This window comes from Protopterus annectens, chromosome 10.part0 (assembly GCF_019279795.1).
Source record: "Protopterus annectens isolate FY-2018-M chromosome 10.part0, PAN1.0, whole genome shotgun sequence".
Taxonomy (NCBI): Eukaryota; Metazoa; Chordata; order Ceratodontiformes; family Protopteridae; genus Protopterus; species Protopterus annectens.
The window spans coordinates 1,027,843,966-1,027,870,131 of record NC_056744.1 but is presented as its reverse complement, the minus strand read 5'-3'; the positions used below and the strand labels follow the sequence as shown (position 1 = coordinate 1,027,870,131).

Genomic DNA, 26,166 nt, shown 5'->3' with positions numbered 1-26,166 from the left:
CTGATACAAGAGATTTGGGATGTCACTCAGTGGCGGTTCTAGCTTTGCTGGAGTTTTCATTTTGTTTTTACTGATTGTTTCTTCAGTGACCTTTTCACTTATTGTTTTAGTTTGTTGTTTGTTTTACTTTTGCAGTGACCCTAATGATAATGGACATCAGCTTGGTATAACAGCCCTGTGCTTCTTATACTTAGTCAAACACTCTGCTTGTGCTGTGCTGATGAGTCTATTACAAGGTGGAAATAAGCATATCTACAGCTACTGGTGTTTGTCTTTATTGGGTTTAAATTGTCCATTAAAATCACGAAACAAGTCATGGGCATTCAGAATCACCAATTAGCTGAAACACCTGATGTTCATAAGGGTCATTTGCATATATCCCATGTGCCTCTGATACAAGAGGTTTGGGAGGTCACTCAGTGGAGGTTCTAGATTTGCTGGAGTTTTCATAGGTTCATAGGTTCATAGGCTTGTACTAGGCTAATTGCCCTTGTGAGCCATTTTAAGCCTAGCCAGTTACCCCCTGTGAGATTCAAACCCTGTACCTTGTGTTTGTAAGGCAAACACCTTAACCATTAGGCCACCCTCCCAACCCATAATTACTATGGAGATGCTGGGGATTGAACCCAGGACCTCATACATGCAAAGCATGTGCTCTACCACTGAGCTACTTCCCCTTTTTCATTTTGTTTTTACTGATTGGTTTTTCTGTGACCTTCTCACTTATTGTTTTAGTTTGTTGTTTGGGATATTTTTGCAGTGACCCTAATGATAATGGACAACAGCTGGGTATAACAGCCCTTGTTTCTTATGCTTAGTCAAACACTCTGCTTGTGCTGATGAGGTCATAACAAGGCTGGAGTTTTTATTTTGTTTTTATCTATGTATTGCATTATATGTAACACTGAAAATTATTCGAGATGCTGAAAGCAAACACTTTGTCATCTATATAAACTGTTTATTGGGTTTGCACATGTGTTATTTTGATTATTCTCTTGGATAACATGAATTATCACTATTCCTTTTGAAACTGATGAAAATAAAGGCTTAGCAATCCCTTTTCAGATGTCAGAAATCTGCTTTTTCTGTCAAATGCCCCTTTTTATTTATATTTTGAGTTTTCATTTTATGCACATACCTCTCAATCTCTTAGAGCAAGAAATCTGTCAAAGGCCCAAAAATAGGGACAGGCTAGCTTAGTACTAATCTATGAACCTATGAACCTATAAAATCTTGACACATAGGATCCTTAACCTTGTTAAGTTTAATTCTTTCATTCAACTCATATTGCACTGTATTTTCTGATGATCAGTGGATCCCACAAACTTCTCAGCCATGTTCCCATTCATGACAGGTTCAAATTAAATTATCTAAAGTTGGCCAAGGACCAGCAATCAAAAACAGGTCCTTGCACAGAGTTGAAGAAGACTGCGTGTCAAGAATGGCACAACAAAATGTACTCCAACGACAATGTAACAGATAAAAGGAACCAAACTCAGGATAAACCAAAATATTTAATATTGTTCTTGTTTGAGAGTTTTCATCCGATATAGAACTTCATCAGAATGTTTTACTCTAGCCAATCCCTATCATTTTGGTGTGCCCAGAATGGGCGATAACCAATCTGCTGAAATCCACAGCCATCAGATTAATGGTCATTGCCACAGAAAATCACTCGTAGCTTTCCCCGCTGTGTATTGACTATACAGCAGCTCTGTGTACATGATATATTAGCTTGATGTACATCTACAACATGCTCACAGAAAGCAAGTCTCATTCCCATCTTGAAAGTCACCTGTGATACCTCAGTGATTAATTTAGTCAACATATCAGTGCAATACTGCCTGCAATATAAAATACCAGACTTTCTCAATACCTTTTCTCCCTACTTAGATGGACAACAGCAGTACTTTACTCATATAAACAGCTAACCCACTTCAGAGTAGTTGCCCAAAGAGCAGTGTTAGAGTGCACAAGAAATATTGAACCATACAAAACTTGTTGATATTTTAGTTAAGCACATTTTTCATACCTTGTTATTGCTTAAAGGATGACATACAGCTTGTATTATGGAGGAATATTAAAAAACACCAAGCAGAAATGTTGGTAGGATGCAATTTTTTTCCAGAAAGCCATTCACAAAATGCTCAACATATAGTAGAAGGTGGGACTGAAAACCACTATTTTATGTAAAAAGAGGGCAAAAATAATTTCTCGTGCTTAGAAATTTCTTTCATAGATCAAGTTACATGTCCTAAAAATCCTAAGGTGAACATTTTTTGTTTAATGGGATCAACATGGAATGTTAAATCCCCAAAGGAAGATTTTAAAATTTGAGATGTAATATCATAAATACCTATCTACACTGAAAGTAGCAGAACTGCTTTAAGGATAACTGTTGAGTTCCTCTGACTGTTATACCCCTAAGAACTGTGGATTACAGGTATAGAACCTTGCCAATGTTTTAAAACTTCTTGGAGACTCCCGTAAGACTTGTGGATTACAGGTATAGAACCTTGTCAAAGTTTTAACATCTCTTGGAGACTCCCTTAAGACCTACAGATTACAAGTACAGAACCTTGTCAACGTTTTAAAACTTCCTGAAGACTTCATTATAAATAGATGTGCTTATGACTTTTATTGAGGAAAACAGTGTACATAATGATGTAGTATCATAAACTGAAAAACTGTCCTTCCAAGAAAACTGGCCTGTAATTCATCAAAATAACCATAAGTAAACTGCCACATGTTGCAAGTGCAAAGCAGCATTATGGTACTTGAACACATGGTGTCATCGCCTCAATAAGGTTTGTGAGATGGTGGGACGAGCCACCAATATTATTAGTAGGAATGTTCAAGAAGCTGAAACAAACTTGATTTTCTTCCAAATCTAAGTGCACCACCAATAGTCTCCTATCTGGAGGATTTCTTCGAAGGCTTTTCAAAATGTGTGCATCTGTCCTTTAGTAGCCTATTAAATTGAATGACAGATTGTTACAGCTCTCTGATTTACATGGGAGATGCTTCTAAGTTATACAGCTGAAGCATGAGAATGAGAAAATGGATATAACTGATGACATCTTCTGTCAAGAATGTGCAGCACTGATTTAATTCATCTTAGGTGTGTACTAGGTTAATGGCCCTGGAGCCTTTACAAGCCTAGCCCATAGAAGTGCCCTGGCATAGTGCCACCCATTAGTTCCCACTGCCTCTATCAAGTAGAGCCACTAATGTGATCCCCAGGGTGAACTTTCTATTACCCATCCACTCATCAAGATTTCTCTTGAAGAGGGTCAGCCAGGTGCTCTGCTTGACATGTATGGGAAGTCTATTCCATAGTATGGGCAGTCTCTGGGTTATGAACCTGTCCCTCCAGCACATTTTGTTGACTGTGGTAATGAGGTTGAGGTCTCTGGAGCATGTGATGTGGAGGGATTGGGATTTCTTTAGATGTAGCATTTCTAACAGAGCTGGGTCAGACATGGCTTTGTACGTCAAGCAGAGATCACCTCTAAGTAGGCGATATGAGACAGAGAAAAGCTGGAGTCTTTTGAGTCTGTCCGAGTAGGACATGTGTTTAATGCCTATGATCCTCTTCGTGAAGTACTTCTGTAGCCCCTCCAGCTGTTGCAGGTGTCTAGTGAGGTACATGCCAAATGGGCATTATACTCGATGACTGGTCTAATGAGGGAAGAGTAGAGAGAGATGATGACCTCTTTCTTCCTGGATGCAAAACCCTTGGTAATGAGATGCGCCACATAGAAAGACTTTCTGACCACAGAGGCAATGAGGTGGTTGAAGGAAAGGTTGCTGCCAACCTGCATCCCCAGATCTCTTATAACGCATTTAGTGTTCAGTGAGCTCCCATCGATGTGGTAATTAGTGGGGACTGAGTTTTTACCAAAGGGGGTGACAATGCAATTTCTGGTATTAAGCTTAAGGCCATGGTTTCGACATCAGTCATTGGTCTCAGTGAGGTCTTTCTGTAGGATGTCTGCATCACTTGGGGAGTTAATAATGGTTCCCAGCTTGCAGTCATCTGTGAACTTGGTCAGCCAGAGTCCATTTGTGTTGGCCTGGACTTCTGAGAAGTAGATGCTAAACAGGAGAGGACCCAGGACCGATTCCTGTGGGACTCCATCCGTGACTGGTCGGCAGTTTGACTTGGAGTCTGCTACTTTCACACTGTGTGTTCTAGCTGTGAACCAATTTGCAACCCACCTAGTGATATAGGGTTTGATGCTTAGTTTGGTGAGCTACCCAATAATTCCCAAGTAAGGAATGGTATCAAAGGCCTTGGCCAGATCGAGGTAGTCTGTATGCACTGCCTTACTTTCATCCATAGCCCTGGTTACGGACTCAAAGAAGTTAACCAGGTTGAGCAGGCATGATCTCCACTTCACACAGCCAAATTGCGTGGGGTCTAGAGTTTGGAGATTTCCTATCTTTGTTAATCAGGTCCATGATGATACACTCCATAGATTTACCACTGGTGGCTGGTGACTTCAAATCTAAGGGGGGCTGCAGGAGACAGCTGAATGGGTTGGGCCAATGGGAAGGGGTGTGACCAACTAGAAAGGGGTAGAGCTATGCTCAAACCCACAAAAACTGGAACTTTAATTAAATACGCTGCCCTGGGTGCCAAACCGTCATTATGAGAGTCCAATCAAGACAAAATGAAGTGTAGAAAAATAAAAATATTTCAATGCATTGACTGCATGACAGCTTACTTAATATCTAGATGGAAACAAAAAGGTTGTGAGGCATGAAAAAATAAATTAATTTTTAAAATTATTACTGGAATGCCAGTCAAAATCAAGTATAAAAAAAACAAGCAGCACTCAACTCAAACCACTTCTTGCACTGCATTTCTAATTATAATTTATATTCAGCTTTATAAAAGTACCAGGTAACACGCTGAAAGCAGCAATCTCTGTGATATCCCCACTTGTAAAAGTGTTTCTTATCCAAAAAAGACCTGCTGCCTGACAACAACGATCTACTTGTTTTATGGGGAAAACATGATCAAAGTAAAAAATGAACAGCAAACAAGAAACAAGCTCCAGATAAATTGCTTAAAGGATTACAGCACAGGTTATGGACCACACATGATAGATTGGCATTTTGATTAGTTTACAGGTAAAGCCTGCAAAGATGACTGCAAGTCTCCAACAAATGTAATGAGCTTCTGAAAATACTGTAATCCTGTCCTTTATTACAAATACTGTCATATGCATTTCAATACCTAAGGCTTATATGTTATCTAGTTATGTAAATATTATCTGCATGGCAACAATAAAAAAGCTTTCAATGTTGGTAATTCTTTAAAAGTATGCTTATTAAAGCTTACTTGCATACAATCTCAGACAAGCTTACCTGATGGTCATATTAAAGCACTGCAACAGCATGCGTTTTCTGAATAATAAGAAGCATAAATCAATAGTATAGGTTCATAGGTAGATACTAGGCTATCTGCCCTAGGGCATTTATAAGCCTAGCCAGAGTGTATTTGGCTTCCGCCTCCCTATTAGATTAGCCTACTGTGCCTCTGTAAAGTAGGTCACAGAAGGTACCCTTTTAAGATTAGTTTACTGTGCCTCTGTCTAGCAGGGACACAGAAAAGATCCCAGGGGAGAATTTGTGATTTCCCATCCACGCGTCCAGATTTTGCTTGAAGAGGGTCAGCGAGGGGCTATGTCTAATATGAATTGGGATTCTATTCCAGAGTGAGGGGAGCCTCTGAGAAAAAGGTTTAGGTCCCTGGAGTGTGTAGCTATAAGGGACTTGGATTTTTTGAGGTGGAGCATGTCCATTAATTCTGGGTTTAACATGGCTTTGTACGTCAGGCATAGATCGCCTCTGAGTAGGTGGTAAGCAACTGAGTAGAGCTGGAGTTTCTTTAGTCGAGCTGCATAGGACATCTGTTTGTAGCCCATGATCCTCTTGGTGAGGTACTTTTGGGCATCTGCGATTCTGACCATGTGGGTTCTATCTCTGAGCCAGTTTGCAACCCATCTTGTGATATAGGGGTTGATATTTAAGCTGGTAAGCTTATTTATGATGCCCGAGTGGGGTATTGTGTCGAAGGCTTTTGTGAGGTCCAGGTTACGGACTCAAGACTACCTTGCCCTCATCTATGGCTTTGGGAACTGTTTCAAAGAAATCAACTAGGTTTAAGATGCAAGATCTGCCCTTAACAAAGCCCAATTGGGTAGGGTCCAGTGTCTGGAGGCTCCCAATGTCTTTGTTTATGAGTTCCATGATAATATGCTCCATAGCTTTACAGACCAGACTAGTCAGGCTTATGGGGCGATAGTTTCCGGAGTCTGTTGTGGCACCACCTTTGTGGAGTGGGACCACTGTAGCTGTACGCCATTCTTTGGGTACATATCCTGTAGTAAGGCTAAGTTTGAACAGTGACTTAATGTGAGGGTTCAGTTCTTCTTGGAGCTCACGTAAGACACAACTTGGGACACCGTCCGGTCCCATAGATGTTGTGTTTTTTGCTTTGGAGATGGCAGCTTTCACCTGTGCATCTGTGATGTCAGGGAGGTTACATTCAGTTGGGATATGCATTTTCTCCTTTGGGCGGGGGAGAATTTTTTGCTGAATCTGTCTGCCAGGATGTTGGCTATGTCAGTAGGTTCGGTATATTTTGTACCGTTATGCAACAATTCAGAGCATACCTGGGAGTTTCCGCCCATGTTCCTGACATAACTAAAGAAGGCCTTGTGATTATCTTTAGTGTCTAGGGCAATTTTTCTTTCAAAACTGGCCTTTGATGATTTTATGAGGGATCAAAGTTTCTTGCTAATACTGATCAGAGATGCCTTCCCTTTTTGGGATTTTGCTCTGTCATGTAGTAGCTTCCTCCTTCTGTTGTATAATTTATTTATGGCCGGGGTCCACCAGACCTGTTTTTGGAGGAGTGAGTCTTGGTTTTATTTGGGATAGCATGATCCATGCATTCCTGCAGGTGCTCATAGAATGCATTTATAAAGGATTCTGCGGATTGGGCTGTATTATCCTCTGGCCCAGGGGCTTTGAATGATTCCACCTCAGTCTTGAGAAGTGCAAAGTTGGCTTTTGAGAAATTCTTTACAATGATTTCCTTGGCTGGGGGGGGATATGGATGTCCAGGGAAATTTGTTTATGGTCTGATCTTACAAATGAGGAGTTTACCTCTGGTGTGGAACATAGAGTCCCCATGTTGGTGATGACCAGGTCCAATATGTTGTTCCCTCTTGTGGGAGTGGTGACCAGTTGTTCCATTGCGTTAGAGTTTACAAATTCAAGGAACCATTGGGCGAGGGTGTTTGGGCTTGAGAAGTTTTCCCAGCCAATGTTTGGGTAGTTGAAGTCACCCAATAACATAGTGTTTGGAGAGACCTTCATATTCTCCAGTGTTCTCAGGAATGCCAAGTGGGGTTCTTGTAATAGGGATGGTGTTCTGTAGCAGGCTACAAACTGAAAGGCAGTTTTGCCCGCTGTTAGTTGCACATGGATGGTTTCTGATGCTTCGTGCAGTGCCACTAACCTGGAGGTGTAGGTATCTTTGATGAATATAGATACTCCCCCTCCTTTTGTGCTTCAGTCCGAGTTTTGGGGCCGAAACGCATGGTATGAGTTATAACCTGGTAGTGCTGGGGTGCTCTCAGGAGCTTTGAACCAGGTTTCTGTTACTGCACAGACATCGATTTTCTCCATACTGAGGAGAGCCTCGAGTGCATGCATCTTGAGGTTTAGACTTCTGGCATTGAGTAGCATTACCTTTAGTTTTTTTATTCTTGGGTTGTCTATGGAGGTGGGTTTGTCCTTTGAGCCTTGCCTAAAGAAGGCACTATGGGGGTGGCAAGAGCCCTGGCCAGTATATGAAAGCCTAAGGGTGACAGGTGCAAGCCGTCCCTAGCAAAGCAACGTGGCTTGTTGAGCATGTCATCCCAGGCTGACAGACACTGGATCCCCTTTGAATGACACCAATACTTTAGCCAATTGTTGAAACTGATCATTTTGTCTTTATATTGTGGCATCATTCTTGGTGCGGGCAAGATGCTACTCAAGGTCAGGGTCATACCAGCCTGGGCTACATGATCAGAGAGCTCCTCTATGTCTCTTTTCATGTAGTCCAGGGAGGTACGTCTCAGGTCATTCACACCAGCATGGACAATGACGGAGTCATACTTGTACTTGCTTTGGAGTGACCTGAGTGCTTGCATTATGTGGCGGATCCTGGCACCCGACAGGCAGCTTACAGTGACCTTCTCCTTGTTCAGTTTGGTGAGCAGGACGTCAGTGTGCCAGACAATAGAGTCCCCTATAACAAGTGTATTTGGTGTGTTGTTTGGCCTTAAGGGCTGTGACTGTGAGGCACACTTATTTTGTGAGATATGTGATTCATGGGTATTGTTGAGGGGTGGCTGTTACTTGGATATCTGCTTAGGAGGTCTTTGCTGTTTAGGCAGATTTTTATTTAGAGCCTCCGAGTATGTTTTGTCCTTATTTCTGTCCAGATTTTCACAGAATGAATAGATTTTGCTTATCAGAAAAACAGAACATTTTGCAAAATCAAGGACAGATGAAAAGCCACTATACTACTTGTGTCTACCTTGGATGGGGGATATTCTTCACACTTACACTGCATAACTGCTCCTTGCCTTGCTTGGACACATCCAGAGTCACTACATGGGGGAGTGGGGTGCAACATGTATGACACAATTTGAAATGTCTCTGGCTAATGGTGATGGCCCTGACACATTTGTCATACTTCTCAACCTCAGATCAAGAAATCTGGACAAAGCCATACATAGAAGTGGGACAAAGGCCCAGAAATAAGGACACATTTTAAATATTGCTCTTATAAACTTAGAAAGGTAATAGAATAGTAGGTCTTGCATTAGTATGAATTTTCTAAAGTATATGAAATCTGAAACTCAAAATGTCTGTTACTATTTTCTAACTTCAGTGTTTAATGATTTGCCACTAATTTTCCAGAAAACCACAATTTTATTAAAAAAGGGCCAAAAATGTGATGCAAAAATATAAAGTAGCCACAAAATATAATAGAGAATCTGTCAAAGAAGGGACACTTATTTAATATTAGTACTGTTAACTTGAGCAGCTGACAAAGTAAGAGAATCTACATGCATTTCTGAAATAAAACTAATCTATATCTCTGATCAGTACAATTATTTATTAATTGTAAACCCTACACGTTTACTTCCAAAATTGCAATTTTACAGGGGGATTATTAGAGGAAGAGCAACATTTTGAGCCAAAATCGGGGACAGTTGAGAGGTTTGGATATGCCTAATTCTATAAAGTGATTTATCTGCACATACCTCTCAACCTCTTAACGCAGGAAATCTGGACAAAGCTAAATATATGGTGGGAAAATACAAACAGTACTAAAAATTGCTCTTGTATAAACTTAAGACAGTTGACAGAATAACAGGTCTTGCTTTAGCATGCATTTTTCTAAAGGGTATGACGTCTGAAACTCAATGTCTGTCGCTATTTAGTGACTTCATTCCTAAATGATTTGCCAGAAAACCACAAATTTTATAAGGAACAAACCAAAAATAAGAAGCAAAAATCTATTCATTCTGTGAAAATTTGGACAGTTGAGAGGTACAGTTTAGCCAGGGCAATCTTTGAGTTTGCCACCCTTCCCCCCTCACAAAATCATGGTCGAATGGGGCTTCCACCCTGCACCCATTCCAATGTCCCATTACTTGGCTATTTTGCCCCATTTACCATAAACAATGTACTTCTACGATGATTTGGATTTCATTGAAAGTTTATTTTACATTTTACAGCACAAACACTAAAAGACATCTGCTAAACAAAGCAATGCAGTCTCACAATGAAAATAGACTTGGCATTAAAACTTCTCTGCCCTTGAAATTCACATTCATTGAAACAGCATTGAAACCCACATTCAAAGAAAATACATTTGGCCAGTGGCAGATAAAGATCAACTTTGAGCTGTTTTCAAATCGTAGGCCCCTTGCACAGGAAACATGCATGTGTTCTTTGATACACCTTCCTGATTGCATTAAATTATATTCCTTGTATAATACAGTACAGTTGTTAGAGGGCATTTTAAATTTATTGTTTTGAACATTTTTCTAGTAAACAATGAAACAAAATGCATGCACCAATAATGAATAAACTGCCCAATTCAGAACATTTCCATCATAAAAGTCTACTCAAACTTCTAAAATCCACCAGTATCAGTAAATATACACAATCTCTGCAGAAGTAAAAGTCATCTAATAATTCCACATTAACGAGATCTGTAACTAATGAAGAGTTTGCTGCTAGCAAACAACTTTATATTTCGTTGTTTCATCTACAAATAAAGTGCCTGTTGCCCTTGAAGAGTAAATTGCCCATGTTACATTTAAAAAAAATGATAAGCTAGTAATATTGCAATAGGTAATGGATGGCAAACTAATAAGTTTATAGTTACTAGGTATCTTCGCCAAAGAGGACATTATCAGGACTGCAGCATTCACCCCTTTACAACACAGTACAGTATCAGCAATGCATCTACATACTGTTGGAGTAGAACCCACAGCCTTCTGCATCAAAAGCAAATACACTACCTGTTATGCTATTAACAATGCAAGCAGACTCAGTATAACCAACACTAACTTCTCTTTCCCTGAAGCTCTCAGCTGCTTGTAAAATCCACTTGACACTCAACTGTCTCTCTCAACTTTGCAGCACAAGAATAATCATAGAAAGTTGATAGAATAAACTGCTGTGTTATCACCATGCATTTCACTGTTAAGTCTTGAACCCAGGGCCCTGTGGGCTTCAGTCAGAGCAACATACCACTATGCCAAATCAGCTGTGTCTTAAAAGAGAGGAAGACTGAAACTTAAATGGCTATCATTTAGTGAATTCCATTCTCACCATCGCTCTCAACCTCTTAGCACAAAACACCTGGACAAAGCCAATAATGGGAGAATACAGCCCCCAAACATATTCAGTGAATTCTGTTACCACTATAGCTCTCACCCTCTTAGCACAAAACTCCTGTACGAAGCAAATAATGGGGGAATACAGCCCCCAAACATATTCTGTGAATTCCGTTCTCACCATAGCTCTCAACCTCTTAGCACAAAATGCTTGGACAAAGCCAAATAATGGGAAAATATAGCCCAAAAGATAGGGACAAATTTCAAATATTAATCTTATAAACTTAGAAAATTGCTAGAATAAAAAGGTTTTGTCTTACCATGTACTTTCTGAAGAATATGAAGTCTGAAATTCAAATGCCTGTCATTATTTAGTGAATTCAACATCCAGAAAATGACAGATTTTATAAGGAACAGAACAGAATAAAAATATAAATAGTTTTCACAAGTGGTGGTGGTGGTGGTGGGTAGGCAATTCAGGCTCTTGCTACTGATGGCAATCCCACTCTCAGAATTCATAATGGCTCCAAAACAAAATGCTGACAGTCCACAGCCTTACCTGCCCACCCTCCATTCTAAACACAAGAAGGGTGCCTCCTGACCCAAACTACATCAGAAAATACAACTGTCACATCTGTAATAGGTGAAGTACATGTGAGTGCTGGTTGCTTGCCTTGCAAATTCCAAAGTCCTTCACAGTACAAACACAAACTGGGGCAGTTATTCTGGCACAACAAAAGTAAATTCTATCAGACACATGACATTAACTTTCAAGATTTGATGCCTCATAACTTTAATTTTGGTTATATTATTTATTTATTTATTTAAATTTGTTGACCGGGAGTGTCCGACTGGACGTGGGTCCATTTTCAGCGGAGGCCCGGGGAGAAAAGCTCCACAGTAAAATAAACATACAGTAGTTACATTGGATTACATAGCGATTAACAATTTAACATAGAAATTACTTACAACATATTTACAGATGAAGAACATAGTACATCAGTAGACAACTAGAATCTTTATCTGTGAAGTACATAACAGGCATTAACAAATGTAACAATGAGAAGTTCCTGCTGTATAATAATTACTAGGCTTATGAGCACCTGAGCTTGCTATAATCAAGGTAGTTAGTGGAGTGAAAAGAAAGGTAGTAGTTGGATGGGGTGGATGATATTAGAGTGGGAGTTGCAAGGGCATAGCCAGCATGTTTTTAGGTGCGCTTTTAATAAAGTTTTGAAGTTGGTGCATGATGGTACAGAGGTAATTGTGGGTGGGAGTGAGTTCCATAATTTGGCCATGGCGCAAGAGAATAGTGCTTCACCAGCAGAGTTATTGGCTTCAGTGATCTGCAAGTGATTTTTGTTGCTGTATCTTAGTGGTCTGGTGGTGTGATAGGGTTGGAGTAGATTCTGGATGGATGGGACATTTGGTGGATGGTTTACTAGTTTGTGGGCGAATGAGAGTTGATACCACTGAAGGAGGTGAGGGAGTTCAAGCCAGCCCAGTTCAGCAAGTGAGAGACAGTGGTGACTATGGTAGGATGCCCCTGTGGTGAATTTGGCAATTTTGTTGTAGCAGGTCTCTAGCTTGTTTAGTTCACATTGCCTTAGGTTGGTATATACTGGAGAGGCATACAGTACGGTGGAGATAAGATGGGAATTTGCTATTGAAATCTTTGCTGCTTTGGTGAGAAATTGTTTATTTCTGTATAATGCTCCTAGTTTTTTGTGGATGTTTTTTATGGTCATGGATATGTGAATGTCAAATTTTAGTTTATTGTCTATTTCCACTCCTAGCAATTTGGTGTGTTCAGTTGGGTATATAGTGGTGTTGTCTTTTGCTGTGATGTTAAAGTGTTATTTTGAGTATGTTTGGTGGGTTGGAAGATGAGTAGTTTAGTTTTGTTTGGGTTGAGTATTAATTGGGCATCGGATAACCATGTTTCAACAGAGGAAAAGGCTTCCTGTGTGACTTTTTGCAGTTTGGGTAGGGACTGGGCAGAGCAGATGATGGTCGAGTCATCTGCGTATTGGATGAGTGTGCCATGTTTGGTGGCAGAGGCTAGATTATTGGTGTAAACAGAGAAAAGTAGGGGTCCAAGGATGGATCCTTGGGGAACCCCTATGGAGACAGGTAGTTGGGGAGATATGTCATTCTGCCGTACAACGGATTGTTGGCGGTCAGACAGGTAACTCTGAAACCAGTTGGTGACTGACTGCGAGAAGGATAGGTTATTGAGGACAGAGATAAGTTGTTTGTGCGGGACCATGTCAAATGCTTTAGATAGGTCTAGGAAAGTAGCAGAGGAGAGATAGCCATTGTTTTTATGCTGAAGGATAGTGTTAGTAAAGGAGAGTAAGGCAGTGGTGGTGCTATGGTTTGGTCGGAAACCATGCTGAGTACTGGAAAGGAGGTTGTTAGTAAGGAGGTAGTCTGAGACCTGAGAGTGTATGCTTCTCTCTAGTATAGTAGTAGAGTGGAGAGAGAATAGCTATGGGGCGGTAATTGGTTAGTTCTGCAGAGGGTCCGCCTTTGTGGAGGGGGAATTATATGTGAGACTTTCCACAATGTGGGAATGTAACTTTCTGACAGAGCTCGGTTAATCAAGATGGATACTGGGTAGGCCAGAACATCAGCTGCGATTTGTAGGTATTCACTTGGGAGGTTGTCTGCTGCTAATTTGGTGGGTTTAAGTTTAGTAAAGAGTTTTTTTATGTTGGAGGTAGGTACAGGAGAAAAAGAGAAGGCAGTGGGGAGATTACTAGTTGAAGGTGTGGGTTGGAGGGGAGGGGGGTTGTGTTGTTTAGCTAGTGATAGTATGGTTTGGGTGAAGTGTGTGTTGAATGAGGTAGCAATATTTTCTGAGGAGTGAAGGATGTTAGGAGGAGGGGTATTGACTTTACCTGGATGGAGGATGGAGTTTATGGAGGACCAGAATTGTTTGGGGCTGTGTTGTGAGGAGTCTAGGGCAGACTGTTTTATTAGCTTTTTGACTCTATTGCGTAGTTCTAGGAATTTCTGTCTAGCTGTGGGGGTTTTGGTTTTGCACCAGTGCTCCCAGGCTTTATCCCTGTTTTTCATTTCTGACTTAGTGGTTTTCTGTAGCCATGGGGAGGCTTGTGCTTTGGTTCTGGAAAATCTTATGGGGGCATGATAATTAAGGATGTTCAGGAAGGTAGTATTAAAAAATTCAACTGCGTCATCTAGACTGAGGTACTTTAGAGCATGCCAGTTACATTCTTTGAGGGATGAGATGAATGTGAGTGGGTTAAAGTTTATTTTTTTATGTATTTGACGATAGATGACAGGTTTAGCTTGGTACAGGTATTTTTTTGGTAGGAATGTTGGGGAGTGATCACTGAGGCTATCTGATAAGCAGCCTGTTATATATGATTGGGGGTTCTTACTGATTAGTATCCAATCCAGGGTAGTGTTCTTGCTGGAGTTTTTATTTATCCTTGTTGGTGACTGTTCTAGTTGGGTGAAGCCATGAAGGTGTACATGATGGGTTGGATTGTTGCCAGGACAGGATTGCCAGTCAATATTGAAATCACCTAAGATGATAGTTTCTTGGGGGAGATGGTGGGTAGACCAGCTGAGGAGGTTTTCTAGTGGAAGGATGTTTTGGCCAGGTGGGAAGTAGCATCCAATTATGTTGATGGTTTTGTTTTGGTTAATTTTGAGGTTGGTATATATTATTTCTTCATTGCCTATTTGTGGAGCTGATGATTTTAAGATCTGGATGTTTAGATGCTGTTTAAATATTATAGCTACACCACCTCCTTTTGTTTAGCCGGTCTACTCTTAGTATGCCGTAACCTGTAGGGAGTATTTGCTCACTGGTAATGTGAGGTTTTAGCCAGGTTTCTGTCAGGATGACTATATCTGGGGAGTACAAGTCTATGGTGGCATGGAGTTCATGGACTTTGTTGGATATACTTCTAATATTTAGGCTTAGTAGAAGGAAGTCACTTGGCTTTCTATTGGCTGTAATATGGGAGAAGTTGTGGTTTCTAGTCAGATTATGAGGACTGGGGTTGGAGATGGTAGGGCCAGGGTTGGGGTGGATGTCTCCACTTAGGGCTAGTTTTGATATGCATGAGATTATTAGTTTTCTCAGTTTTTGAATGTGTTTGTTTATATGGTGGGAGGGAGCTGAGTATGGGTGAGACATGGGTGGTGGTGTGAGTAGTAGTACAATGGTAGTGATTGAGTGGGGGAATGATGGAGCTTTGGTAGGATGTAAGATATGCAAGGAGAGTGCATGCAGTGAGCAAAGGAAAGGTATGCTTGTACATGTTAGTTGAGGAAGTGTGATAGTAGAGGGAATATGGAGGAGGTAGTGTTGGGTTAGCGCTGTGGTTGGCTATTAGAAAGATGGGAGGGGTTTGAGTGCAATAAAGGTGGGACCACTGGGGGCGGGAGGGAATAGGGGGCAGGGTGGGGAGCGAAGCGGGTAGAGACCCTGTTAGGTTATTGTATGAGGGGCTGGAAACAATCACAAAGCAAAGACAAGTATGTGTTAAGAAACAATCACAATTAACCAAGGACTGCTCTGAAACTGTACGTCTTTTCTTAATTTCTCAGGTGGAAAAACAGGATAACCTTGTATCAGTAGGCTACTGTGATCATAGTTTAAATTAACAAACACACAGTATTGATCAGTTATGGATACTATTTGCTAACAAAAGGGAATAAGAGAAAGTGGAAGATGTGTGTGTGTGTGTGTGTGTGTGTGTGGGTGGTGGGGGGGGGGGGCTGCTTACAGCCAAAGCAGAGTGCTCTCCAGGGGAAAATGAAGATTGGCTCAAACAGGTAGACACATACTCAAAGTTAACTGTAGCTGTTTGCAGACAGTTCAGACCCGGACTGCGCTTTTCTTACAAGAATGCTAAAGGTGGTACCGCAGTTGAATACTTAAGAGTGGTGTTAGGTCTAGAAAAGAAGAGTACAGAGAGGAGTAAGCACTTTTGAGATGGTAAATATATATTATAAAGATTATAAAAAACTCACTGAGCAAATAGCTACCACATGCAGGACAATGTCCTGAACCACTACTTAGTATGCAGATACTGAGCCAATAACTTTTTATTATTACAGTGTTTTGAGATGAAAGATGTATTTTTAATGGTATAGGATTATAAGCATTCATCTGTCATAACCCTAGTTGTAGCATATCACTAGTATACCATCACCTTGCAAAATAATGATAAAGAGGGGGATATGATATATACTACTTATGAGAAGGTCCCAATACTATACACTTGGTTAGGCTCATGGGAGTTTGCCCCACCAGATCACACAGGTGAGCTTTGCTGAAGTAAATCGATTTCTCATCTAGCTCCTGGGTTTCCATTTGCTAATCTAAGTACAGTGTCTTTTTAAAGTATCTCACTACTTTGTAAGATGAAAAGGATCAGAAATTGCCTTTACATGAACAAGTAATGCAACATATACAAGGCTTTTAACATACTATCTTAAAAGGTAAAACAAAGCTTTTTTGCAAAAAGGCAGGAAAAGGAAAGCAATGCTGTCCAGCTGCACAAAATAATAAAGATTTCCATTTGAACAAGTAGGTTTCTTAACTACCTCCAGAACATCCACAATATGAGAAGGTAGATCAGGAATTTGAGAAATTGCTGCAGTCCTCAACATGAGGTAAAATATCATTCCTTGTTCAACAGCAACTTCACAGGAGAGTCTCCTACCTCCGACTGTAGAAGTATAAACCAAAACTAAGCTTAAACAAAGAGGGGCTACCAAAATCATCAACCTGTTCTTTGTTTTCAGCAATGCTCTATGAAATACTTGAAATACAAGTGTTCAGGCTTTCTGTACTGTCAAAAAGAAAAGGCACCCAGTGGTCATTGAAACAAATAACCAATACTGCTATCACCAATCATTGTAATGGAAGAAAACATGTTGTGGATGGAGTTGCCCAAAAGACATAAAACTGAGTGCAAGGTGTTTGAAGCTATATTGCACCTGAAGCACTACTGGAGCTGTTTACTCAAAGTCAGCTCACAGACTGAATGGCCATAGATACACTGCATCTAGGATCTTTTATTGAGAAAACAGATCTAAATATTTAAGTCTTTCCAGTACAATGATATGGACCTGATCCTTCCTTGTTTTTTTTTTTGGTATACTGTCAAACTGCTTTGCTGCAAATTAGGGGCACTAAATTACTCTCCTTTGGAAAAGGCTAGAATGCCTTTAAAGCCAGAAGAACAGTATCAAGTTTAGAAAGTTTTATGTCTAATGAAAATGAGTGACAATAATGCCGTGACTTACATAACCTAAGGTAGAGACTAGATTCCCACCACCCTTAGGTGCATCCACAGTGGTCATCTAGTCCAGGTCCAGAGAGCAAAACCTATTTGTTTCTCTAAATACGCAGAAATCTGGTCAATAAGTAATCACTTTCACATCATAATTCATTCTAAACTTCAGATAATCTATGCAATGATTCACACACTCTATAAATTAATTTGGCTTATGGATTTCAATATGCTATACTTTAAAACCATTATCGATGAAACAAAAGTAAATCTTAATGTTGCTACACAGTTGTGAATTATAAATATATACATTTCTCCACTGTGTTATGAAATATATTAGCAATAAGTGGGTGCCACAAAATCATTAATTTTGAATGTTACAAATGTTATTTTAATGGGAGCATCTATAAACAAAAAACTGACAAAGCATTTCAGCCTTTTGTTTATAGATGTGTCCATTAAACAGCATTAGTAACATTCAGAGCTAATGTTTGAAAATTACACTGCACCCCCCCAAAAAAAGTGAATGTCAACATTTACCATTTAATTTACTGTTATACTTTCAAAGCTGTTTTGTAAGGGGGAGGGGGGGTCACACAATTCCCCACAACCCTAGTGCTCTACCTTAGAGAAGGGGGGAAATTCCATCATGCCACCATTCCAGAACTGGCTCATACTCCCACTAATCACCCTTAATATTTATATTTCTAATGATCACATTTAAGACCCTTGAACCTACAACAGGCACATATCTCTTACCGGTACCCTAAAAGTCTTCACATATAAAAAAAAACATTTCTACATCAATACAAACTAGCTGTTCTTCAAAAGGTAGAAATATAATGGTTAAATTCACAAATGCTAAAAAACTGGCACTACAAAGATTTTTTTTTATGTGTCATGACCCTTTACATCCTCCATCTCCCTCTACTTCCAGGATCAATCATCCTTTGACAAAGGAGAAATACTGTAAGATAATGTTTCATCTGCAATGCCCTTATTACTGTTCTTAACCGCTATATGCAAATTCTTAACTGAGCAACACTTTAGACAGAGTCTTTTTATCTGCTCTCTGCAACACATTGCTGTCTGCTCTGCATCACACACAAACACACACACACACACACACACACACACACACACACACACACACACAAACACACAGCAGTACCTGAATTGAGAGTCCTTCTTGCAGCTAATTTCATGTACCCAGGCCTGCGCAAAACGTCTTTCCTGCGAGAGCAGCTTTAGTCCCGTGCAAAATGTCCTATCCTTCCCATGAGAGCAGGCTCCAGCCTGCACATGTTGCAGTCCCATTCCTTTCCAGTCTATGCGATTGTAACCACATAGACTTCTGGGCATCAAACTACAGAAATGCCTTCTGCTCAATCCAGACTGCTTAAACAGCAGTCTGGATTCTTGTGAGTTCCAGGAACACCAACCATGCATGCACGGAATTTTGGGACTCGCTTCTGTTTTTTTTTCTTTTCATTTTACAGCTGGGGGGGGGGGCTGCAGTCCTGCAGTCCTATAGCACGAGCCACCCCTGAGCTTTACATATCAGACTTGTCAGGCTAATGGGGCAATAATTCCCAGGGTCTGTAGTCGCTCCTCCTTTATGGAGAGGGATGACTGTAGCAGTGCCCCATTCAGTAGGGACAAAGCCTGAGGTGAGGCTGTGACTGAACAGGACACACAGATGTGGTGCTAGTTCACTTTGTAGTTCATGTAGAACAGATCCAGGGATATTATCAGATCCCATGGAAGCTGTATTCTTGGCAATGAACACTGCAGTTTTAACCTGTGCTGCAGTAATGCTGGGTGCCTGGCATTCTTCCGGTATTGTGATTGGTTCTTTAGGGGGGGGGGGTAAAGTTGGCACTGAATCTGCCGGCCAGTATCTTGGCAATATATATGTTGGCTGGGTATAGGAAGTACCATTGTGCAGCATCTCAGAGCAAATTTGGGTATTGCCATGGAGGTTCCTGATATAGTTATAGAAGGCTTTGTGATTGTTTTTAGTGTCTGCTGCAATTCTGCCTTCAAAGCTGGCTTTAGAGGATTTGATGAGGGATCTCAACTTTTAGTTGAGGCTAATACAGGAGTTTTTCCAGTCTTGGGACTTCACCTTTTAATGCAATAATTTCTTCCTTCTGTTGTAGAGTTTACTTCTGTTGTAGAGTTTATTAATGGCAGGTGACCACCAGATTGGCTTCCTTTTTTTGGAGGAGAGCATCTTGGTTCTGTTGGGTATGGCTAGTTCCATGCATTTGTGTACATGTTCTTACAGTGCATTGGTGTATGATTCACAGTCATGCAACTATTTTCCATTGGCATGAGTGCAGTGAAGTTAGCCACCTCTATTTTTAGGACTCCAAAGTCAGCTTTGGATACGTTTTTCAAGGTGCTTACCTTTGCGGGGGGGGGGGGGGTGAGTGAGATGTGGATTTCCATGGTGATTAGTTTATGGTTGGATCTGACCAGGGAAGGATTGACTATTGGTGTAGAGCAACAGTCACCCATGTTAGTAATAACCAGGGCAGGGATGTTGCTTTCTCTAGTGGGGGTCAGAATGAGCTGGTCCAGGGCATTGGAATTGATGAATACCAAAAAGCATTGGGCCAGTTTATTGGTGCTTGAGTAGTTTTCCCAGTTGATGGAGGGGTAGTTCAAGTCTCCTAGTAAGAGAGTGTTGGGTTGGACTTTGATGGATTCCAGGGTGCTTAGGAACATGGAGTGAGAGTCTAGGGACATGATTGGGGATCTATAGCAGGCTATGACCTGGATCGTCTTACCCAATGTTAGTTGTACCCGAAGTATCTCAGATGCATTATGCTGGGCTACGAGTCTGGAGGTGTGCATATCTTTTATGAATATGGAGACATCACCGCCTTTGGAGCTTTGGTCCATGTTTCGGGACCAAAAGGTGTGGAATGAGTTATAGCCTGGTAGCACAAGGGTGCTTTCTGCTGCTTTAAACCAGGTCTCCGTTACAGCATAAATGTTGATGTTCTCCATTTTGAGGAGTGTTTCGAGCGAGTGCATCTTGAGATTTAGACTTCTAGCATTGAGCAGCATGACCCTCAGATTGCATTTATTTATAGCTGTTACAGTGGTAATTTAGTCTTTGGAACACTGCCTAAAAGGCACTATAGGGGTGGCAAGAGACTTAGCCAGTACCCGGAAATCCAGGGGTGACAGATGCAGGCCATCTCTGGCAAAGCATTGCGGTCTATCAATCATGTCATCCCAAGCAGACAGATACTGGATCCCCTTAGAATGACACTGGAAATGTAGTTTGTTTGTACTGCAGTATCATTCTGGGTGATGGTAGGATACTGCTCAGGGCTAGTGTCATACCTGCCTGGGCCACATAATCCAAGAGCTCCACCATGTCTCTTTTCATGTAGTCCAGGGAGGTGTGTCTCAGGTCATTCACACCCACATGGACAATGACAAAGTCATACTTGTACTTGTTGTGGAGTGACCTGACTGCATGTGTTATGTGTTGGATTCTGGCACCTGAGAGACAGCTGACTGTTACCGTCTCCTTATTCAACCCAGTGAGTGGGACATCTGTGTGTCTCATTATTGAGTCACCTATGATTAGTGTATTGGGCAAGGTGTTTAGCCTTAGGAGCTTAGGTTGAGGGCCACACTGTGGAAGTGAGCTATGTGTCCTGAGGTTTGTGTTGTGTTGTGGTAGTCAAGTGCATTTCTGTCTTGGAGGTCTCTGCTGTTTGGGTAAATTTCCATTGATAGCCTCTGCGAAGATGCGTGTGTGGTTTGTGTTTTATGTGAGAGCTGTGATAGTGGGTGTCATGTGGTGTGGTGCAAGTGTTGACCTTCGCCTCTTGACCAGCTAGTCCGGTCTTGGCTGGAGAGTGCATAGCTTCTAATTTGGTGATATAAGTGCATCTCTCACAAGGCTGAGTGTTGGGAGGTAAAAGGAGAGGGCTGTCTGTGTACATGAGGCAGTTGCTGCATTGCTTCAGAATGCCCAACTGCACCAGGTTAATAGGAGAAAGCACAGGAATTGCCCTTTAAACATGACAGGAGGGGTGGTCATAACTACTAAGTATTGGAGCTATTTCCATGAAGAACAACTAGTGCTGATGGCACTTGGGTGTGCTACAATAATTGCTACAAAAACTTGCTGAAGTGCAAAGCGATTAGGCTATTTGAAGAGCAAGAGAGAAAGAACCAGCAAGATCTAAGGGAAAAACTGAAGAGCAGACTTTCTGGCACCAGTAATAGTTTGCCTCAACTTGGCGCCACAATGCAGAGCTTAAACAAGTGCAAACCATGCAAATGCGGGCTTTTAAACCAGAGCGTTGAAAGGGATGGAGAAACTGGCCAAATGGCCAATAAACTACAATTTCTGGGCCAGAAAGCACTCCTCTTGTGGTACATAGGCTACCCAGTGCTTACCACTCCCACAGATAAGCTAGAAGGCTTCCCTCCAACACAGACAGGCTTGGGGGGAGGGGGCTCAGAAACTTACAAACAGTCCCAGATATAGCAAATCTGTATCTGGACTAGACTAGTTACAGGAAAGGCAGGAAACAAATGCAAACGTATTAAACAAAAATCCTTGCTGAACTAGCCAGGATTGTTCAATGATGTAGCAAGATATAACAGCAGAAATAAAGCCAGAACCTGCATTTGATCATATTCTCTGGTTGCTGGGCTCCCAATGTCTTTGTTTATGAGTTCCATGATAATATGCTCCATAGCTTTACAGACCAGACTAGTCAGGCTTATGGGGCGATAGTTTCCGGAGTCTGTTGTGGCACCACCTTTGTGGAGTGGGACCACTGTAGCTGTACGCCATTCTTTGGGTACATATCCTGTAGTAAGGCTAAGTTTGAACAGTGACTTAATGTGAGGGTTCAGTTCTTCTTGGAGCTCACGTAAGACACAACTTGGGACACCGTCCGGTCCCATAGATGTTGTGTTTTTTGCTTTGGAGATGGCAGCTTTCACCTGTGCATCTGTGATGTCAGGGAGGTTACATTCAGTTGGGATATGCATTTGCTCCTTTGGGCGGGGGAGAATTTTTTGCTGAATCTGTCTGCCAGGATGTTGGCTATGTCAGTAGGTTCGGTATATTTTGTACCGTTATGCAACAATTCAGAGCATACCTGGGAGTTTCCGCCCATGTTCCTGACATAACTAAAGAAGGCCTTGTGATTATCTTTAGTGTCTAGGGCAATTTTTCTTTCAAAACTGGCCTTTGATGATTTTATGAGGGATCAAAGTTTCTTGCTAATACTGATCAGAGATGCCTTCCCTTTTTGGGATTTTGCTCTGTCATGTAGTAGCTTCCTCCTTCTGTTGTATAGTTTATTTATGGCCGGGGTCCACCAGAACTGTTTTTGGAGGAGTGAGTCTTGGTTTTATTTGGGATAGCATGATCCATGCATTCCTGCAGGTGCTCATAGAATGCATTTATAAAGGATTCTGCGGATTGGGCTGTATTATCCTCTGGCCCAGGGGCTTTGAATGATTCCACCTCAGTCTTGAGAAGTGCAAAGTTGGCTTTTGAGAAATTCTTTACAATGATTTCCTTGGCTGGGGGGGGATATGGATGTCCAGGGAAATTTGTTTATGGTCTGATCTTACAAATGAGGAGTTTACCTCTGGTGTGGAACATAGAGTCCCCATGTTGGTAATGACCAGGTCCAATATGTTGTTCCCTCTTGTGGGAGTGGTGACCAGTTGTTCCATTGCGTTAGAGTTTACAAATTCAAGGAACCATTGGGCGAGGGTGTTTGGGCTTGAGAAGTTTTCCCAGCCAATGTTTGGGTAGTTGAAGTCACCCAATAACATAGTGTTTGGAGAGACCTTCATATTCTCCAGTGTTCTCAGGAATGCCAAGTGGGGTTCTTGTAATAGGGATGGTGTTCTGTAGCAGGCTACAAACTGAAAGGCAGTTTTGCCCGCTGTTACTTGCACATGGATGGTTTCTGATGCTTCGTGCAGTGCCACTAACCTGGAGGTGTAGGTATCTTTGATGAATATAGATACTCCCCCTCCTTTTGTGCTTCAGTCCGAGTTTTGGGGACCTAACGCATGGTATGAGTTATAACCTGGTAGTGCTGGGGTGCTCTCAGGAGCTTTGAACCAGGTTTCTGTTACTGCACAGACATCGATTTTCTCCATACTGAGGAGAGCCTCGAGTGCATGCATCTTGAGGTTTAGACTTCTGGCATTGAGTAGCATTACCTTTAGTTTTTATTCTTGGGTTGTCTATGGAGGTGGGTTTGTCCTTTGAGCCTTGCCTAAAGAAGGCACTATGGGGGTGGCAAGAGCCCTGGCCAGTATATGAAAGCCTAAGGGTGACAGGTGCAAGCCGTCCCTAGCAAAGCAACGTGGCTTGTTGAGCATGTCATCCCAGGCTGACAGACACTGGATCCCCTTTGAATGACACCAATACTTTAGCCAATTGTTGAAACTGATCATTTTGTCTTTATATTGTGGCATCATTCTTGGTGCGGGCAAGATGCTACTCAAGGTCAGGGTCATACCAGCCTGGGCTACATGATCAGAGAGCTCCTCTATGTCTCTTTTCATGTAGTCCAGGGAGGTACGTCTCAGGTCATTCACACCAGCATGGACAATGACAGTCATACTTGTACTTGCTTTGGAGTGACCTGAGTGCTTGCATTATGTGGCGGATCCTGGCACCCGACAGGCAGCTTACAGTGACCTTCTCCTTGTTCAGTTTGGTGAGCAGGACGTCAGTGTGCCAGACAATAGAGTCCCCTATAACAAGTGTATTTGGTGTGTTGTTTGGCCTTAAGGGCTGTGACTGTGAGGCACACTTATTTTGTGAGATATGTGATTCATGGGTATTGTTGAGGGGTGGCTGTTACTTGGATATCTGCTTAGGAGGTCTTTGCTGTTTAGGCAGATTTTATTTAGAGCCTCAGTATGTTTTGTCCTTATTTCTGTCCAGATTTTCACAGAATGAATAGATTTTGCTTATCAGAAAAACAGAACATTTTGCAAAATCAAGGACAGATGAAAAGCCACTATACTACTTGTGTCTACCTTGGATGGGGGATATTCTTCACACTTACACTGCATAACTGCTCCTTGCCTTGCTTGGACACATCCAGAGTCACTACATGGGGGAGTGGGGTGCAACATGTATGACACAATTTGAAATGTCTCTGGCTAATGGTGATGGTCCTGACACATTTGTCATACTTCTCAACCTCAGATCAAGAAATCTGGACAAAGCCATACATAGAAGTGGGACAAAGGCCCAGAAATAAGGACACATTTTAAATATTGCTCTTATAAACTTAGAAAGGTAATAGAATAGTAGGTCTTGCATTAGTATGAATTTTCTAAAGTGTATGAAATCTGAAACTCAAAATGTCTGTTACTATTTTCTAACTTCAGTGTTTAATGATTTGCCACTAATTTTCCAGAAAACCACAATTTTATTAAAAAAGGGCCAAAAATGTGATGCAAAAATATAAAGTAGCCACAAAATATAATAGAGAATCTGTCAAAGAAGGGACACTTATTTAATATTAGTACTGTTAACTTGAGCAGCTGACAAAGTAAGAGAATCTACATGCATTTCTGAAATAAAACTAATCTATATCTCTGATCAGTACAATTATTTATTAATTGTAAACCCTACACGTTTACTTCCAAAATTGCAATTTTACAGGGGGATTATTAGAGGAAGAGCAACATTTTGAGCCAAAATCGGGGACAGTTGAGAGGTTTGGATATGCCTAATTCTATAAAGTGATTTATCTGCACATACCTCTCAACCTCTTAACGCAGGAAATCTGGACAAAGCTAAATATATGGTGGGAAAATACAAACAGTACTAAAAATTGCTCTTGTATAAACTTAAGACAGTTGACAGAATAACAGGTCTTGCTTTAGCATGCATTTTTCTAAAGGGTATGACGTCTGAAACTCAATGTCTGTCGCTATTTAGTGACTTCATTCCTAAATGATTTGCCAGAAAACCACAAATTTTATAAGGAACAAACCAAAAATAAGAAGCAAAAATCTATTCATTCTGTGAAAATTTGGACAGTTGAGAGGTACAGTTTAGCCAGGGCAATCTTTGAGTTTGCCACCCTTCCCCCCTCACAAAATCATGGTCGAATGGGGCTTCCACCCTGCACCCATTCCAATGTCCCATTACTTGGCTATTTTGCCCCATTTACCATAAACAATGTACTTCTACGATGATTTGGATTTCATTGAAAGTTTATTTTACATTTTACAGCACAAACACTAAAAGACATCTGCTAAACAAAGCAATGCAGTCTCACAATGAAAATAGACTTGGCATTAAAACTTCTCTGCCCTTGAAATTCACATTCATTGAAACAGCATTGAAACCCACATTCAAAGAAAATACATTTGGCCAGTGGCAGATAAAGATCAACTTTGAGCTGTTTTCAAATCATAGGCCCCTTGCACAGGAAACATGCATGTGTTCTTTGATACACCTTCCTGATTGCATTAAATTATATTCCTTGTATAATACAGTACAGTTGTTAGAGGGCATTTTAAATTTATTGTTTTGAACATTTTTCTAGTAAACAATGAAACAAAATGCATGCACCAATAATGAATAAACTGCCCAATTCAGAACATTTCCATCATAAAAGTCTACTCAAACTTCTAAAATCCACCAGTATCAGTAAATATACACAATCTCTGCAGAAGTAAAAGTCATCTAATAATTCCACATTAACGAGATCTGTAACTAATGAAGAGTTTGCTGCTAGCAAACAACTTTATATTTCGTTGTTTCATCTACAAATAAAGTGCCTGTTGCCCTTGAAGAGTAAATTGCCCATGTTACATTTAAAAAAAATGATAAGCTAGTAATATTGCAATAGGTAATGGATGGCAAACTAATAAGTTTATAGTTACTAGGTATCTTCGCCAAAGAGGACATTATCAGGACTGCA

The 26,166-nt window shown here is 41.0% G+C and overlaps 1 protein-coding gene and 1 non-coding gene across 2 annotated transcripts in view; both read right to left on the bottom strand.

Moving 5' to 3' along the window:
- The window catches only part of SLC44A5 (solute carrier family 44 member 5), a 4,403,163-nt gene that overhangs the window by 2,818,397 nt on the left and 1,558,600 nt on the right, over nucleotides 1-26,166 (bottom strand). The window lies entirely within an intron of this gene.
- On the bottom strand, nucleotides 606-677 carry TRNAA-UGC. Its single transcript has one exon. It is a non-coding gene; the product is annotated as a tRNA-Ala (tRNA).